The sequence below is a fragment of the Pleurodeles waltl genome, chromosome 3_1, assembly GCF_031143425.1.
Source record: "Pleurodeles waltl isolate 20211129_DDA chromosome 3_1, aPleWal1.hap1.20221129, whole genome shotgun sequence".
NCBI classification, from domain to species: Eukaryota; Metazoa; Chordata; class Amphibia; order Caudata; family Salamandridae; genus Pleurodeles; species Pleurodeles waltl.
In genome coordinates this window covers 1,787,854,348-1,787,871,298 of record NC_090440.1, presented here as the reverse complement: position 1 = coordinate 1,787,871,298, position 16,951 = coordinate 1,787,854,348, and the positions used below count along the sequence as shown (strand labels likewise).

Genomic DNA, 16,951 nt, shown 5'->3' with positions numbered 1-16,951 from the left:
GAAGATGGAGCTATGGCAGAGAAACGTGGACAGGGTGAACGCCGTGGAAAGCACCCAAGAACAAGGGACGACATCAGGAAAAGGTGGAGCGACCTACAGGGGAATGTATGTTCCATATCAGCAAGGCACCAGCTCGCCATACAGAGGACTGGTAGTGGACCCCCACCCTCTCCCCCACAGCTCACAGCATGGGAGGAGCAAGTCTTGGCAATACTGCATCCTGAGGGACTCACAGGAGTAAGCGGAGGACTGGATACTGGTAACTCAACAATTACCACTTATCATCCCCCATACCAGCATGCCATCTCACACCCTCATCCTCACTCCCATCACTCCACCCCATCCCACATACTGCACCTACATATATGACTTACCCCAATGCCAAGCCCTGAATGCTATACCAATGCATGGACAGCCCTCCCAGCCTTGCACTGCATGGACACCCATCACAAAAGCATGCACAGCATAGGGAAACTAACGATCCCACAATACATCACCATAAAAAGCAAAAGGTGGCAGGGCAACACCAACGATAGAGGAGAAGCCAGGGATGTACAATATGTCACATACATGAAGCATCATACATCACTTACATCCCCACAGGTACCCCAGCCAATGTCAGCGGAGAGGAGGTGCCGCAACTATCCAGTCCCCCAACAGAAGATGCCCCCAGTGATGACAGTAACTCTGGACTTTTGGATCTGGATGATCTACCTGGCCCATAAGGGACCACTGGAAAGCCGGTCACCCAAGCCCACTCACAGATCACCACAGAGCCTCCCCCTTCAGTATCCAACACCACAGCAGCCACCAAGCGTACCCACGCTCCTGTCCCCAGGACACGTCAATCAGCTGTGTGCCCATCTGTACAGGGACCCAAGGCCACACCTTGCCCCCAAGACAATCAGGGACCTGGGGTCAGTGGCAGTGGGCATACCGTTCAGGGTACAGAGGCACAGGCCAACATGGACACTGGGAGGACTGCTGTGTGCCAGGGGGAGGACAGGACAAGGAAACTGACTTTCCAGGAGGTACTATCCAAGATCCTGGGAGCCTACCAACATTCCCAGGACACAATGGGCCAGATGCTTGACAACGTGCAGGAGAACAGACAGCTGCAGGAGGGACAGTATCAGGGGATCAGGGAGGACTTGCAGGCCATTAACACCACCCTGATCTCCATAGCAGTGGTGCTGCCAGACATGGCCAACATCATGAGGGAGGCAACAGCACACCAGTGGGCCCCTACGTCTAGCCAGTCCATTGACCAGCCTGCCACTTCCGCTGCAGCAAGTGGGCATGAGCCCCCGCCACAAGACCCACATGCCACCAGCATCCCTCCCCCTGCAGAAGGTGAACCACCCCGCAAACATTCCCTGCGACCCAGACAGAAGCCTGAGACACTTGCCAAGAACCCCGTCAGGAAATGGGACTCTCCTGATTGTTCCCCTTGTGTCCCACTCAGTCACCTTGTCCACTTTGAACTGCCGTTGCTCCCATTCCAATGGTCCCTTGGACACTGCACCTGTGCTACAAACAGACCCTGGACTTTCCTCCATGATCACCCCATTCCATTGTACTTTCTCCTCAATTTCTTAGCACTACAATAAACACCCTTGAACACAACTTGATTAATACTATTTTATGTTTTGAAAATGTGTATTTTTAGAAACAGTCACATCCATTGCAAATGAACTGTACACTGTGAGAGCATAGATATAATGACCTGTAGCTGGCTGTAGTCAGCACATCAGTACACAGTTGTTATATCACCAACATATGTAAAATGACAAACCGTAGGTGACAGTAAGTTGAGATAAAAAGAAAGTTAGTGCCATCATGCTACAGCCACACAGAATACACCAATAGTCATACAAATATACAGTTGCACTGTCTCACCTGTGTGTCATTGGAAGTACTGATGGATAACTGATGTTCTGTTGTCCTCGTCTTCATCTTCAGCCTCTTCATCCTCACTGTCCTCTGGGTCTACTGCTGCTACAGGGGCATCTCCAGTCTCCTCCTCCTGCAGAAAAGGTACATTGCATCTGAGGGCCAGGTTTTGCAACATGCAGCATACCACTACTATCTGCCAGACCTCGGGTGAGTAGCACAGGGATCCACCTGTCAGATGGAGGCACCGGAACCTGGCCTTCAGGAGGCCGAAGGTCCTCTAGACGATCCGTCTGGTTCACCCATTTGCCTCATTATAACGTTCCTCAGCCCCTGTCCTGGAATTCCTCACAGGGGCTAGCAGCCACAATAGGTTTGGGTAGCCAGAGTCACCTGCAAGTATTCAGGGAGCACACTTAGCCTCACACAATCCTATGGGGTTAACACCAGAGGGCATACACTAACATACAGTGGGTGGGGACCAAGGCTCACCTATTAGCCACACCCTGTGCCTCTGCAGTTGGGCCATCACATTTTGGATGCTGCTATTCCTCAGAACAAAGGCATCATGCACCGACCCAGGATACTTAACACTGATGTGGGAGATGTACTGGTCCGCCAGGCACACCATCTGCACATTCAGTGAGTGGAAACTCTTACGATTCCTGAACACCTGTTCACTCTGGATGGAGGAGACAAACTTAATATGTGTACCGTCAATCGCCCCAATAATATTGGGGATATGTCCTATTGCATAGAATCCGGCCTTCACTGTGGCCACATCTTCCACCTGGGGAAAGAAATGTAGCTGCACATGCACATGTGTTTTACCAGAGCAGACAACACTCTTGCAAGCATGATTGAGAACATTGGCTGTGACATTCCTGCTGCCAAGTCCACTGTCACTTGGAAGGAACTAGTTGCCTAGAAATGGAGCACTGATAGCACTTGCAGAAGAGGGGGATCCCAGTTGGATGATGGATAGATGAGATCAGGTCTGGCTCCAATTGGGCACACAGCTCTGTGATTGTCGCCCTGTCCAGTCTGTAGGTGAGGATAATGTGCCTGTCCTCCCGTGTAGCTAAGTCCACCAGGGGTCTCTACACAGGGGTATGTCTCCACCTCCTATTCATGCGCAGTGGTAGGTATCTAAGGGACACAAGTGTGAGTAGGCTGTCACAATTGTCTACATGGTGCACTTATGTAATGGGACAGTGTTAATGGCGAGGTATGTGCCAAACCAATCTGCAATGCAGTTATTGTCTATGTTACTGCCCCCCCACCCCCAAAATGGTGACCGCCTGTCCTGTAAGTAGGGACAGGTGGAAGTGAGGTAATTCTGCCAACGTTGAGCATTGTGGCAGAAGGCAGTCTTGCACCACCGTGAAATTCCTCATTGGCTAATATGGGGCTCTATGGAGTACAGTGGCCAATGGGGATCTGCGCCGGTGGTGATGGTGTACACTACTGCAGACGTGACCACCATTTTCTATCTGATTCCTCACTTGTTTCCCGACCTTCAACAACAGAACACCTCCACTGTGTGTGCTGCTGTGACCTGTGTCTGGAACCTACCATGGCCTGTGCGACCGGGGAAAGGGCCCCTGTCTTCACTTTGGAGGAGTTGGAGCGACTGGTGGATGGGATCCTACCCCAGTACGGAACGCTGTATGGGCCTCCAGACCAACAGGTGGGTATACTTTGGGCACGATGCACGTGGGAAGGATGCATGGAGATGTGTGTGCAAGCATAGTGTAAGGGGGAGTAGGGGGAATGTCTTCTGGTGGTGTACATGTTGTGCGCTGGGCGATGTGTCTGCCAATGGTGATGGAAACGGGTATGGTGGGCCATTTGTGTGACAGGCTGGACTGTTTGTTTAATGGTATTCTTCTGACTGTAATGCTTCTGCAGGTCAGCGTCCATCAAAAGAAGGGAATATGGCACGTCATCACCAAGGACGTACGGACCCTGGGGGTCTATGGCAGGCAGAGCACCCATTGTTGGAAACGGTGGGATGACCTGAGATGCTGGGCACAGAAGACAGCGGAGGCCCAGCTGGGGATGGCCTCCCAACGAGGAAGGGGTGCCCATCAGACCCGGCCCCCCCGATGGCCCGCATACTGGCGGTGGCCTACCCTGAGCTGGGTGGGCGCTTGAGGGAATCACAGCAGCCAAAAAGGGGTGAATACAGTGGGTACCATTACATATTTTGGCAGGTGGGGTGGTATCCGGGTGGTGGATGTGTGTTAGTGGGTGCCCCCAAGGCCAGGCCAGACATTGCAGCATGGGTCATCTCAAGGGTAATGGGTGTATGGCAAATACCGGTAACCTAGCTTGTTTGCAGCCCATTTCAGGCAGGGCATCGTGGGTCCCAGGAGTGTTGCAGTTGGCGGTGTGTGGCCCTCATCTTGCCTTAGTAACTAGCCATATCACTGGTAGTGCAATGCATAGTGCTTAAGCCTGTTCCCTGTGTGTGACAGTAATGTGTATGCCAACTGAGGTGTTGGTGGTCACTGACCCAGTGTATCCTTTGTCTCTCTCCCCCCCTTTCTTGTTTTGTAACCCTGTCCTTGTGTGCATTAGCATCATCTGGTGGAGGAGCAAGGGCACCAGCGACAGAGGGAGCTGCATCCCATAGGAACCAGGAGGCAGAGTCCACCGACACAGAGGGAACCAGTGGGATGGAGGGCGAGGGGAGACTGGAGGTGGAGGTGACAACACAGGCTCAGATATCTCCTCCGATGGAAGCTCCCTGGCGGTGGCGGACACCTCTGTGACCACCCCAGCTGCACGTACAGCCGGAACCCCTCGTACCAGCACTGACCTCCCAGTAACCCCTCAGCGAGTTGCCCGTGCCCGCTCACCCAGGAGGATGGGCATCTCCTTCGCCCCAGGAACCTCAGGTCCTGCCCCAGTGAGCCTTGCTGCCCTGAGTGAGGAGGCTATTGACCTCTTGAGATCCATCTCTGTAGGGCAATCAACTATTGTGAATGCCATCCAGGGGCTGGCATCCCAGATGCAGCAATGCAATGTATTCCTGTATCCCATACAGTGGATTGGCGGCCCAACAGAGGTCGATTCAGGCTCTGGTCTCCTCTCTGATGGCAGCAATTGTCCCTGTTTCTACCGTCCCCCCTCCAACTACCACTTCCCAGTCCCATTCTCCTCAACCCCAACCCATCCCAGGCACACATACAAATGAGCATGCACACAAGACAACACCCAAGAGTGGCACAGGCAAACACAAACACCACACTTAATCCCACAAGCAAACACCATACAGTTGCAGACAAAACAACAACCACTGCCTCCACTGTCTAACCCTCCTCCTCCTCCTCCACTTCCCTCCCAGTCACGTCCACACTCACACCTGCATGCACTACATCAACATCCACCACCAGAATCACCACACCAAGCAGCACACACACCTCACTAGCAGTCACCTCCACAACAGCCATGCACCTGTGCCCTCTGTCCTCTCCCACCCTGTCTGTTCCCCCCTCCTAAGGGACACAAACGCCTGCACCTCCAGGCAAGAATGGGAAGGAGCCTGCACCTCCAGGCAAGAAGGGGAAGGAACCTGCATCTCCATCCAAGAAGGGTAAGGAGCCTGCACCTCCATCCAAGAAGGGGTAGAAGCCATCCACCCCTGCCAGGACGGGCAAGGAATCCACGCCCCATGTCATGGAGGGGACAAAGCCCTCTACTCCAGCGGAGGCAGTCAGGGTGACACCTCCACCACCACCAGCCGTCACAGCCCCCACTGCCAGCTGGGAAGTGCAGCCATCACCACCTGCAGAGGCTGCCCAGGAGGCACCTCCATCTGCCACCACACTGCAGCCATCACCAACTGCAGAGGCTGCCCAGGAGGCACCTCTGTCCGCCACCACACTGCAGCCATCACCAACTGCAGAGGCTGCCCAGGAGGCACCTCCATCTGCCACCACACTGCAGCCATCACCACCAGCGGACGCCATTAAGGCAACCCTCCACGGGCTGCTGTACGAGAGGCCCCCTCCAGAACCAGTGCGCAAGTCACCCACCTGAAAGACGGTGGCTTTGCACTCCCCAGGAGAGAGCAATGGGCATGTTGCCCCCTCCAGAACCAGTAGGCAAGTCACCCACCTGAGAGACTGTGGCCTTGCACTCCCCAGGACACAGCTATGGGCATGCTGCCCCATCCAGAACAAGTGGGCTTGTTCCCGAATCTGGCTGAGGTGCCCCCCCCGCAGTGCCTGCCCACTTGCAAACTGATGCCCCTGCAAAGTTCTATCCGGATGAGGTCAGGATTGGAGTTGGGCCTTAGACTGTGCACTGTGGCCATGTGGGCCCTTTGAACATTGGAGTGGGCAGTGTCCCTTTGTGTACATGTGTACATATCGGTTTCATTGACAATTCTATATTATTAGCTGTTGATATGAATACATTAACTTTGGTGCATTCCTGTCGGGTTCAAATTGTTTTTCGTGTGCAGCTGATTGTGTGTATGGTGTGTGTGTCGGGTGTGTGTTGTGCGTGTGTGTATCACTCTCGTTTTTCTCCCTCCCTTGTGTGCTAGGCAGCTGTACTCACCGTTATCGTCTTTGTCGGCGTTAGTGTTCCAGGTGGAGCATAACGTAGAAGATCATCGGGAAAACTTGCAGTTCGGGTTCCATGGCGGCGTTCTTTTTCCCTGTGTCTCCGATTGAGAGTCAGTTCTCTTCAGTGATGTGTTTCCGCTAGGCTATTGATGGCATTGGTACCGCCCCGGAAAAGGTGGTGGTTCGTAGTGTCATAATATGGTGGGCGGTACTTTGTCTCCCACCTGGCTGTTGGTGGCTACCGCCATGGTGAGTGTTGTTTGCGTCCTGGCGGTTGGTGTAGTACATTGGCTGTCTATGGGAGTTGTCACCGCCATGATCATAATTTGGCGGTAGTTACCGCCAGCCTGTTGGCTGTATTACCGCCACTTTATCACTCACCGCCAGGGTAGTAATGAGGGCCTAAGTGATTTGGCCAGAATCACAGGATGCTGACGCGGAGCTGAGACTCAAACCAGGTTCCCCAGCTCCAAAGTAGAAAGTTTAAGGCAAAGTTACTTAAATCGCTGTAGGCGACAGGCAGAACAAGCTTCATTAATAAATTGATTCATTGATGTTTTTCTTATTCTTTGCACTCTCTCCTTACACCCTTCTAAACTGTATTTATTCTTTGCACTCTCTCCTTACACCCTTCTAAACTGTACTCCAATTAATATTTCACAGTTCTCTATAAGATCAAAATAGCCCCAAGTTTATTACAGACAACTTTTGCTAATGTTGTCATACTTGCTCAACTGAGAACACTCAGCTGATAAAAACCGGAAGACTTCTGGCGTTTCAGCCGGTGAGATGCCTTTAAGTTTGCATACCCAGAATTTCTAACATGCTGCGTGCCGGCATTGTGCACGATGGAGAAGCAGGAGCGGTCTTAGGGTTTGTGGGGCCCTGGGCAGAATAGGAGCATGCAAGGACCCTGTAACATTTGACATCAGAGGAAGTGACATCATAGGAAGGGACATCAATTGAACATTAATGTACTGGAATTGTTCTAGCAGTCTACCTAGTGTGGATAATGGCTAAACATATTAGGAATTATCCTAATAATAAATGTATATATTTTTTAAAGTTGTATCACATGTAAATACATAACATAAATCAAACTGACCGAAAAGCCGAGGTCTCGCCAAAACTGATATGATTGCTGCAATGTTCACTAATTGTTTCCAGATTAGGGTATGATGAAAATTCCAAGTCAGATTGCTCCAGATCTATACAGCAGGGCTTCTAGTGACTCATCAGCCCCCCTTTATGCTAGTGAAGTTCAAGATAAGATGTTTGGGTTCTAGCAGTCATGGGGCATCAACACAAACTGCTACACGCTAGATAGGGTAAGTGACCTGCAAGAACTACAGCAAACAGAATATAAGAAGAGGAGACAACACAAATGTCATGCACAGATGTAGTGGCTAATATGATGGCAGGCAGAAGCACCAAAGGCTGACCCACACCTTCTCACAGACAACTTAAGCATAGCAATTACTTTAAAACTCTATTTTGAAAAGATACTAAAATAACAAAGATATATATAATGGATGGCTTAAAGGGAAACAATTTGTGACCTAGGACAAAAAGACTGCGAAAGCTATGATGGGAGCCAGTCACTAAAGAGATACAATAAAGTAACAAAACTAAAAGGGGCTACTAAAGTAGACTTTATGCAGTTTACAGCTAAATGGGAAGGAAATTTAGCAATTTGGACTATGTGGGTTGGGAGGGTGGCGTGTGACTTGCAGACAAACTTTAAAGTAATACCAGAGACTTACAGTTTACAAAGAATTCAATCATGTCTTTAATATTTGAGAAGACAGTTGCCAAATCCAATGGGACAGAACCATGCCTCTCGACTCATATTTAGCCTTAGAAGTAATTAAGAAATTGTGCCTGCTCTCAGGTAAATCCATGGGATCTTGGTTAAAGAGATAATTTAATGCAAGACCATTTCCATTATCCATAAGTCAGTCCAGTCACTCCCCGATACCTAACTAAACATCTTTGGTCTCCCAGTCTCCAATGAAAGATCTCTCGTCCTGAACATATTGGCTATCTACTTGCACAGGCTCAGTGTTTGGCAGATCATTCAGTGGGCAACAATGTACTCAATGGAATGCCTCATCACTTCTCAGATGCTCTGCTTCTCCACAGCCCCTGTCTCCTGCACACTGCTTCTTAGTCCCCTCACCTTCCACTGGAAGCCAATTCTAATGGCACTCCTGAAAAGTAATCACTTCACCAGGCCTTGCTGTCACACCTTCAGGTTTTGGATGATTTGTTGTGAGAATAGGCGCACATCATACTGTTTGTCTCACTGGCCCAGTGTCATTCTGCACATGACAATGACCAGGTGTGTTTGTGGGGACAGTCAGAATGACTGTGCACACCAACCTTAAGGCTCTTACATTTGTTTGAGTTGTGCACCAGCCCAAGCAAAGAGTTTATCCATGGTAATAAAAACATCTTCTCACCAAGTGGCCTGGTCATGGGCCGATCAGTCAACTGTAGATCCTCTACCTTTCCTACTTGAATCTAGCTTTTTCTTTGGGCCTTGCTGCACTAAAGTCATGCTGGGTGGCTGCTGTCCATTATAACTTTGGAGGACAGACACAGAGATATTGTAAGACATTTGTTTGGTACTGGGGGACTATTAGTCACAGAGCAAATGTTTTCTTGTTTCATTCCATTGCTACCTGCTCTAAATCAGTCCCTTTTAAATAACATAGCTAGGCTGGCTGAATAATGTCAGATGCCACAGATACGTTTTGAGCCAGCTGAAGGCTTTTGTGCAGAGAAACAACCACAGCTTGTTTAGTTTTTACATTGGAGGTGATGGCAAGAGCTATGATCTCTAGATCTCCAGTCAGGACATGTGCAGGAAAAGGGTCACACTGGGATGAGGTTTAATAGAAAGGTCAGGAGGAGGAATAGAGTAGACAGAGAGATGGCTGAAATTTAGCAGACACATTGAAGAAGGTTCAGGATCACAACCCCTTGTGAAGGATAACACATGCACCTCAACAGTAAGACATTTTTATTTTTTTACAGGAAAATAAAGATATTGTTTACCTCTTCTACAGCTTAATACTTTTTTCTGATTCTGCCCACTTACACCCACCTCACCCTTTGATCTCATCTCTTGCCCAGCATTACAGGTGCTTTTGCTTCTTCAGCCCCCTCTTATATCCATTTCCCCCTGCATTATTTTCTGTTCACATACCTCTCCACAAGCATCTTACATTCTCTCTTTGATTCGGCCACTCTTGCATCCATCTTTCACCTTAATGCTCTACTCCTTTCCTCTCATCTTTCCACCCAACCTCTCACCTTCTCTTGCCTCTACGTTTGTGCTGGTCCTGCCCCGTTTACAATAATTGCTCCCTTTTCCCCATCTTCTTTTTGCTTGTTCTGCCCCTCTTACACCTGCATCTTCCCTCCATCTTCTGCTCTTTACCACTCTTTTCTCTCTATCCTCTTACCTTATTTCAGTTGTTCTCTTCCTCTGCATCCATTTCTCATCTCCATATTCACACTCTCCAAATGCTTTGTTACATTTTTGCATGGATTCTGCCCCTAATAACATTTCTCACTTTTGCATGCTGTTATAGGCAGGCAAGCTAATGAAAAATCCAGCCAGAGGCCTGGCTCTGCTCAGTTCAAGGTGCTCTTGTAACCCAAGCCCAAAATGAGCCAAGCTTTAACAGGGGGTGATGTCTACTAGTGCCTGCAGCTCTCCACTGTGTATCAAGGGGGGGCAAGGTCTCAATCCTGGCTCGGCTCAGCTCAGCATTCTGTGAATCCAGGAAAATCTCTGTGCTGGAAAAAATATTATAGTAATGTGTCTGTTGGTTGCGAGCTCTCTTATGTCCATGGTCAACGTTCAGGCTATGTAAAACCCAGACTCATCCTTGAAGAATTAAAGAGGAAGAGTTAACCTTTAATGCCATAGACAACTATGTATTGGCTGAATTGCATAACGAGAAATGGGAAAATCTAGGATCAATGTCGGCTTCCCTGCTTGACCAAATTGTGTGATTCTAAGGAAATGCTTTATTTCACCAACCTCTATTTGATTCATTATCACACATCAGAACACATTTATATTCATGTAGTCAGGATGTGTGCTGTACAACACTCCATTTGTTTGATGTAATAGACTGTAGTTTTGCTGCATGTTTAAGAAGAATGTAGCTTACATACAGGGTACACATGAACCCTGGCATGCCTCTTATTCAATGGCACTGGAACTAATTGATTTCACGGTTTCTGCATTTTCTGCATTGTTATGGATTTGCTGCATTTTACGGCATATGCCATCCGCTCTATAATCTGAAGTTTTTTAAATAAAAAATAGTTTTGTTTTTAGATCAAAAAGGTCAAACGTTACTAAAAATGCGCCACAGTGGAAAGCCCTTCGCAAAGGTTAACTGGTCACCTTTATATTGCTTACTGATGTATTTGGATAAATGACAAAATAACGAAGTAATACTATCACAAAATGTGGTGCATTATGCCACATAATTTGCCTTTTCTTGCTGCATAAATTAGCAAAGCCAGTCACCTAATTTAGTACTTTGCCACGCAATTCCACTGGCCCTGCTCTTAGTTCATTAATATATTATCAGGGCAGGGCCAGGAATGTTTTTAAGTTCATGTTTAAAAATTCTTACTTTTACTAAATACATATCTGTGCAGTGATATAATCCCATGTACCAAGATTAAACGCTCCTTTGTGTTAAAGTGTGTGTGTGTGTGTGTTTTTTTTATGATGCCTGACTTCCTTACCCCCAACCTAGGTAATCGGACGTTTTTATTTTTTCTTTTGTTGTGAGCCCTGCCAGACACTTTGCTTTTCATTCATGCAAGGGCAGGGCTCACTTCACACCTAAGGGCCCTGCTAATCATTGTTGTCATGCAGAAGGAGCCATTAGATTTCCGAAGCCCTTTCAGTCCCTGGCTGCGAGGTCCAGGGGAGGAGCCCCCTCCCTTGGACCTCACAGCGTGGAACCACTGCTGCTTCTTGAGCCTCCTAACACTGGAGTTTTTTTAAAAGGTCGTGCAAGGTCCCTTAGTTATGAGCAAGTGCAGGGCCCTGAGTAGCTGCCCACGCCTAATGCCGGCCCTGCAGAGAAGTGCTGGTTCACTTCAGTTGATCTATTTACAAATCACCCAGCAATAAGTGTAATAAAAGAGATGGGTGGGAAAAAGCAAAAGACGACTGAGGGCAGGGGTGGACGGAGGGAGGGTAGAGAAGAAACAGACGGGGTAGAGGGTGAAAAGGAAAAGCAGCAATAGGGTAAGGCAGAGGGGATGCCCAGAAAAGCGCAACGAGTAGTGTGGAAGATTTGTGTCAAATGTCATATGTCCTGCAGAGAGCCCCAAAAACCTATCACCAAGAAGAAAGATTTGCCTCCAACAGCACCTAGAATTGAGTTCTAAACTTCTAGCGCCCAATGCATAGGTTCATATCCACTAGGGCATAATAGCAGCCGGACAAGGAGATAGCTCTCCTGCCGCACGTAGTGCCCAGGAGAAGGATTTGGCTCTACTAGTACCTACAGGTTTTCGTTTGGGTTCCCTTAGATCCATAAAGTGGATTCGGTATCAGTAGTGCCTAGAAGTGTGTTTAGTCACCGGCAACACGTCGATGCAGGTTTCCAGAGGTATAGAGAGATAGGGATTTGTACAGAAGGATGCTCAAGATTCTTGTTGTGTAAATGCGTCTTACCTACTGCATGAATATATGACACCTTTATAGCTCCTCATTACACAACTCCTTGGTTTGCTTAATAAGTACGGATGTTTGTTGTTCCTCAAATATGCAAAGCACTGCAACACCCTTTCCTAGAGCCAAAGCGTTACATAAAGACAAATACATAGTGACCATCTATGGGTTCTGGCCTGGCTGCACCTCCAAATGACAGGAACAAGTTCGACCTGACCTCCCCGAGTGAAAGATCAGAAAGAAAGGTTTTTGGGGGGAGTGGGCAGTTACCCAGAAACCCAATAACGTATGTTAACCGGTTTAATCTGCTTCGACCTCACTAGTGCAGCCAGGCCTGGCTCCTGGCCACAAGTTTCATGCTTAGGTGTAAAGAAAAGGGGCACGGTAAGCTGTGGCCTGCAGCTAGGGTGCACCAAACACACCTGGGGTAAGGAGTGTGCTATATAAACAGCATAAACAATTCTTAGAAAGGATAAACTGCTTTTACACCAGAGACAGCAAGGGTGCAGAACAAGACAGAGTGCGACACACAGAACGACATCTCCCTCCTCCCCTCTTCCACAGTCAAACAGACAGTCAACAAGTCCTTGTTGAGGTCCTTATACCATGCAGACAAACAATGGCCACACTAAAGACAGCCAAGGTAAAACCACAAGGAAAACTGGCATTACAGCTGCGACCAGAATAGAAAGGAGGCATAAAACTGTGGAAAATGCCTTTGCAGCTGATCTGCCTGGTACATCAACTCCTGCACTTGTCTCACTCCAGTACTTTATATTGCCCCAATTTTGCCCCGCCAACGGTGTTTGAAACAACTAGGCACTGTGCAACACTTATCAGTGGATATAACTTGGCTGCTTTTATTGACATAGACAAATGCATAATTGCCCATAAGTATTTAAATTCAGTTGATTCGGCGAGCATTAATTTCACTGCTAATTAAATCACAGTTATGTAAATACAATCATCACACTTAGTTTGGTGGACTCATAAATCAAGAACAATCAATTTAAAATTAATTCAAAATAGAAATACAGAAATAGCAGCGACTGATCGGCCTTTGAGACCTGGCCTCTGTTTGTCATGTCTCTTTGACCCATTATGTCTGTAGGCAATCCTACATTTCGTTTTGGAGGGGGCTCATTCCATAGTGTTCGTTTTACCATGTTTCTCCGAGGGGGTAGCCTCAAATTTTTCGGACTAGGCCTAACTCGCTACCTGACGTGTACCCGTGCCCTGCCACCCGACCTGGCGGGTCTGGGCTGCGAGTGCCATGTTCCACTTAATCTCCTTAGCTGGCCTCCTTTCACCCTGCCGTAAGGAATCCCCAGGTGTGTGGCCTTCCGTTTGCATACCGCCTTACTAGGTGTGCTTACCGTCCATTTTGGTAAAACCTCCTTTAATTTCCGCTTGCTCCTTCTGTCTGTCCGGCATCGCGACTGGATGCTTTGCTGTCAGGGTGAGAGGGTGGTTTTTCTTTGCTCCTGTTTGCGCACTGTCCTGGGTCATCTGTCTGTCCCTCCAGAGGACAGAGCGCTCCTTAAATGCCCCCCATTAGCCCCTTACCGGTATCCCCTTGGTTCCCCATTGGGGGGCTTGAATGATTCAAATCCCCTCCCATTGGCCTTTCCTCTTTTTTGCACCTTGTCCCCCAACTTGTTGCTTGGGGGGGAGGGCGCCACAGCTGCATGGGCGCAACATGCCTGAAAAACCGGTTTGACCGGTCCATTCAGGGTCCAAGACGGCCGTTATGGCGCCGGCCCGTTATGCCCCCTTGGGGGGCAGCCACTGCTCATGCTGCTGGATTATAACTGGCGCTCGGTGTAAACTGGGCTTGGCCAATCTCACAGTGGAAAAGTGGTTCACGCAGCGGTCAGTGTAAAAGGCAGGCAGCGGGCAGGGGGAAAGATGAACATGATCGAGGGCAGGGGTGGGTGGAGGGAGGGAAGCAAAGAAACAGACAGGGGCAGAGGTGAAAGGGAAGATCAGCAAAACAGATAAGGAGACAGCCTGAAAACACAAGTACTCCTATGGAGTGCTTGAAAACACATAAAAAATGGCTCTGAAAACCGAGAGCAGTGGAAGGAGACATACTTGGTCCATGCTGTCTGGGAGGGTGAGCAAATGATGCCATGAACGGCAATTCGGCAAAATGCCAGGGGTAGCAAAAGTGACAGAACACACCATTTGAGATTTACTTTACTCACACACATGCTTACACACACACACACACACACACACTTTTACACATACACACACTCTTTCAAATAAACAGACTCTCACCCGCAAGCACACACCCCATACATTTAAAGGTATGTTTACTTACCTCAGATGCTAATGAGGGTCATAGTCTAGCAAACTAATATTTTATTCACTATTAGTGTAATGAAATACTGACAGAAAACAGGGAAAATTGAGCTCCAACCGACATCTGCAAGGGCGACAGGCCCGTGTTCCTGGTACTGATTTTTCCACCTCTGAGGCCAGAGGTCGCAAAGGGAGTGGCAGGGGCCGTGGCAGCTGCAACCGCTGGTGACGCCAAAATTACGTCTATGAATGACGCACCCATGACATGATGAATGGCATCAAAGAAAATGCGAGCGACGCTGAAGGTTACTAATGGTAGGCTATGAGCGGGCTGTCGCTCACAGATTGAACACAACAGGTCTCTTCTAGACAGCACATGCGCTGTCTAGCCGAGACCTAAGGAAGAGGGAAATGCACCACTTCAACGAGTTCCTTATGGTGCAGCCTCTATACAGCACATTGCAGAGTCTGAAAATCATATTAAGCATTGTGAAGACTGTAAACAATCCAGTGTGGAGCAAACATATGGTGCATTACTTTGCCTGAGTCCAGTCATTGAGGAGTCTGCATATGGATAACTGAAGAGACTGCATACAGCCTATTGTGGAACCTATATATCGGTAATGGGCTGATAAATTTAATTGTTACACCAATATGCTATGTTTTGTTCTAGAACTCCAACATCATTGGGTACCTACTTATGATTTAATATTAAAAGGGTTAAAAAACCTAGTGGATGGCCGTCCTGAACAACTTTGTCTACATTCAAAACAAAACAATCGCTGAATAGATCCTTCAGTGGAGCACTAAAAAGTCTGTGGAAGTCTCTACCATCCTTCATAAGACAACAGCCAGGCTGACTCTCCATCACAAGAGGCTTCGATAAAGATCTATCTAAAAATGTGCATTTGTACCCGTTGTTGAATTGCACTGTTTCACTAGTTGTCTCTTTCCTCCTAACTAACCCTCCATCCCCCATGCTTTTTCCCATCTACGTAACATACCTATCTCAGGCCGACCCTAACCATAGCACTCCAATATTGCTACTTTTACATGTGTAACTGACATGTTCTTTGCATGATTTGTTCAAATTCTAAAGAGCACTAATGTCACGAGCTACAATTAAGCTATGTAAAAAAGTTAGATAAATAAATTTTTCAGTAAATATTTTTATTTAAACTGTGTGTATATTACCTTTTGCGTGATGGTTTAGGGAGTATACAGAAGTAATACATGTAGCTAGTGCTGAGAGCACTAGCTTAATGTGTGTTATATGTTCTAAATTCCTAAAACTCTACTATATGCTTTTCTTAAAAAATATATATATATATATTAACAAAAATACGTCCATAGTATATAGTTAAGTAAAGCAGTGCTCGGATACATGAAATATAGTTTTTGAATGTTTAAACATATATAGTGGTCATCATTTACAAGGCTGCAGGTCGACATTAACCAAAAAAGCATAAAAAACATCATAACTCTATCTTCAGAACAGTCATTCCGCTCATCAGAACAATGAAGAATTCAGCATGCTATGGCTCATTACCACTGAATGAAATGGAATAGACCTGGTAAAATACCCCACACCAGGGAACTGTACCCACTGATCGTGATTATTTTTACCCTTATTACCCCCTATTCAGAATCATAGCCATGGTGGTGGTCTCCAATCGAAATAAATACAAAGCGGAGAGAAAGCTACTGAAACTGCAGTCCTGCATCAGTTTACATGTTTAACAGGAGGGGTGCTTCCTTTTATATCTTGTTCTAATGCCTTTAGTGTGCCAGCACTTTCATTAGAGGCAAAACAATCCCCTTCTGCTGTGCTGTATGCTGACTTTACAACCACAGTAATTAGTGTACAAACCTCAGGGGGCCCTGGAAGTGTACTCAGCAAAGTGCACGATAGTTTGCCGCACAAGAAACAGTATGGTGTGCTTAGAGTAAGCTGCTTTCAAAGAGGCGCTGCGATCTCCGGGAATCTAGAGTGCTTACATATCGCAGGATCATGTCCTGTTCCACTTTTGTCAGTAAAAGTGCCTAAATGTTCCAATATGATGACCACTTATCCCTTGCCTACAGGAGGTACGAAGGACTATTGGTCTAGAATAATCTGTATCCAGTAAAATTGCAATGCATTCTTCAAGGGTACATTCTGTACCATCCCGGAAATGAAACTCACCACCTCACCCCCCAACCGACTCCTGAGCGAGTCCTGCCCCTACCTAAGTGGAGTCCCTAAGGCCCGGGGGCCTCTAGGTAAGTGTCAGAGTGTAGCCTCCTGCCTAACCCTAAAACTCGGACCTTATAATTTTTTTATAAAGGGTTTTTGCTTTGAGAACTGACAGAAGACTGGGACAAACCTGACAAATTAATCCAATGAAAGTGTGTTGCTACTGCACCAGTGATTCATGTTACTCCTACTGTTTCCTTTGTCTCAGCTTTGGGAGGC

The 16,951-nt window shown here is 47.6% G+C and overlaps 1 protein-coding gene across 3 annotated transcripts in view; it reads right to left on the bottom strand.

Annotated features, from left to right (window-relative positions):
- HECW2 (HECT, C2 and WW domain containing E3 ubiquitin protein ligase 2) overlaps positions 1 to 16,951 on the bottom strand; it is a 1,462,881-nt gene that overhangs the window by 1,125,390 nt on the left and 320,540 nt on the right. The window lies entirely within an intron of this gene.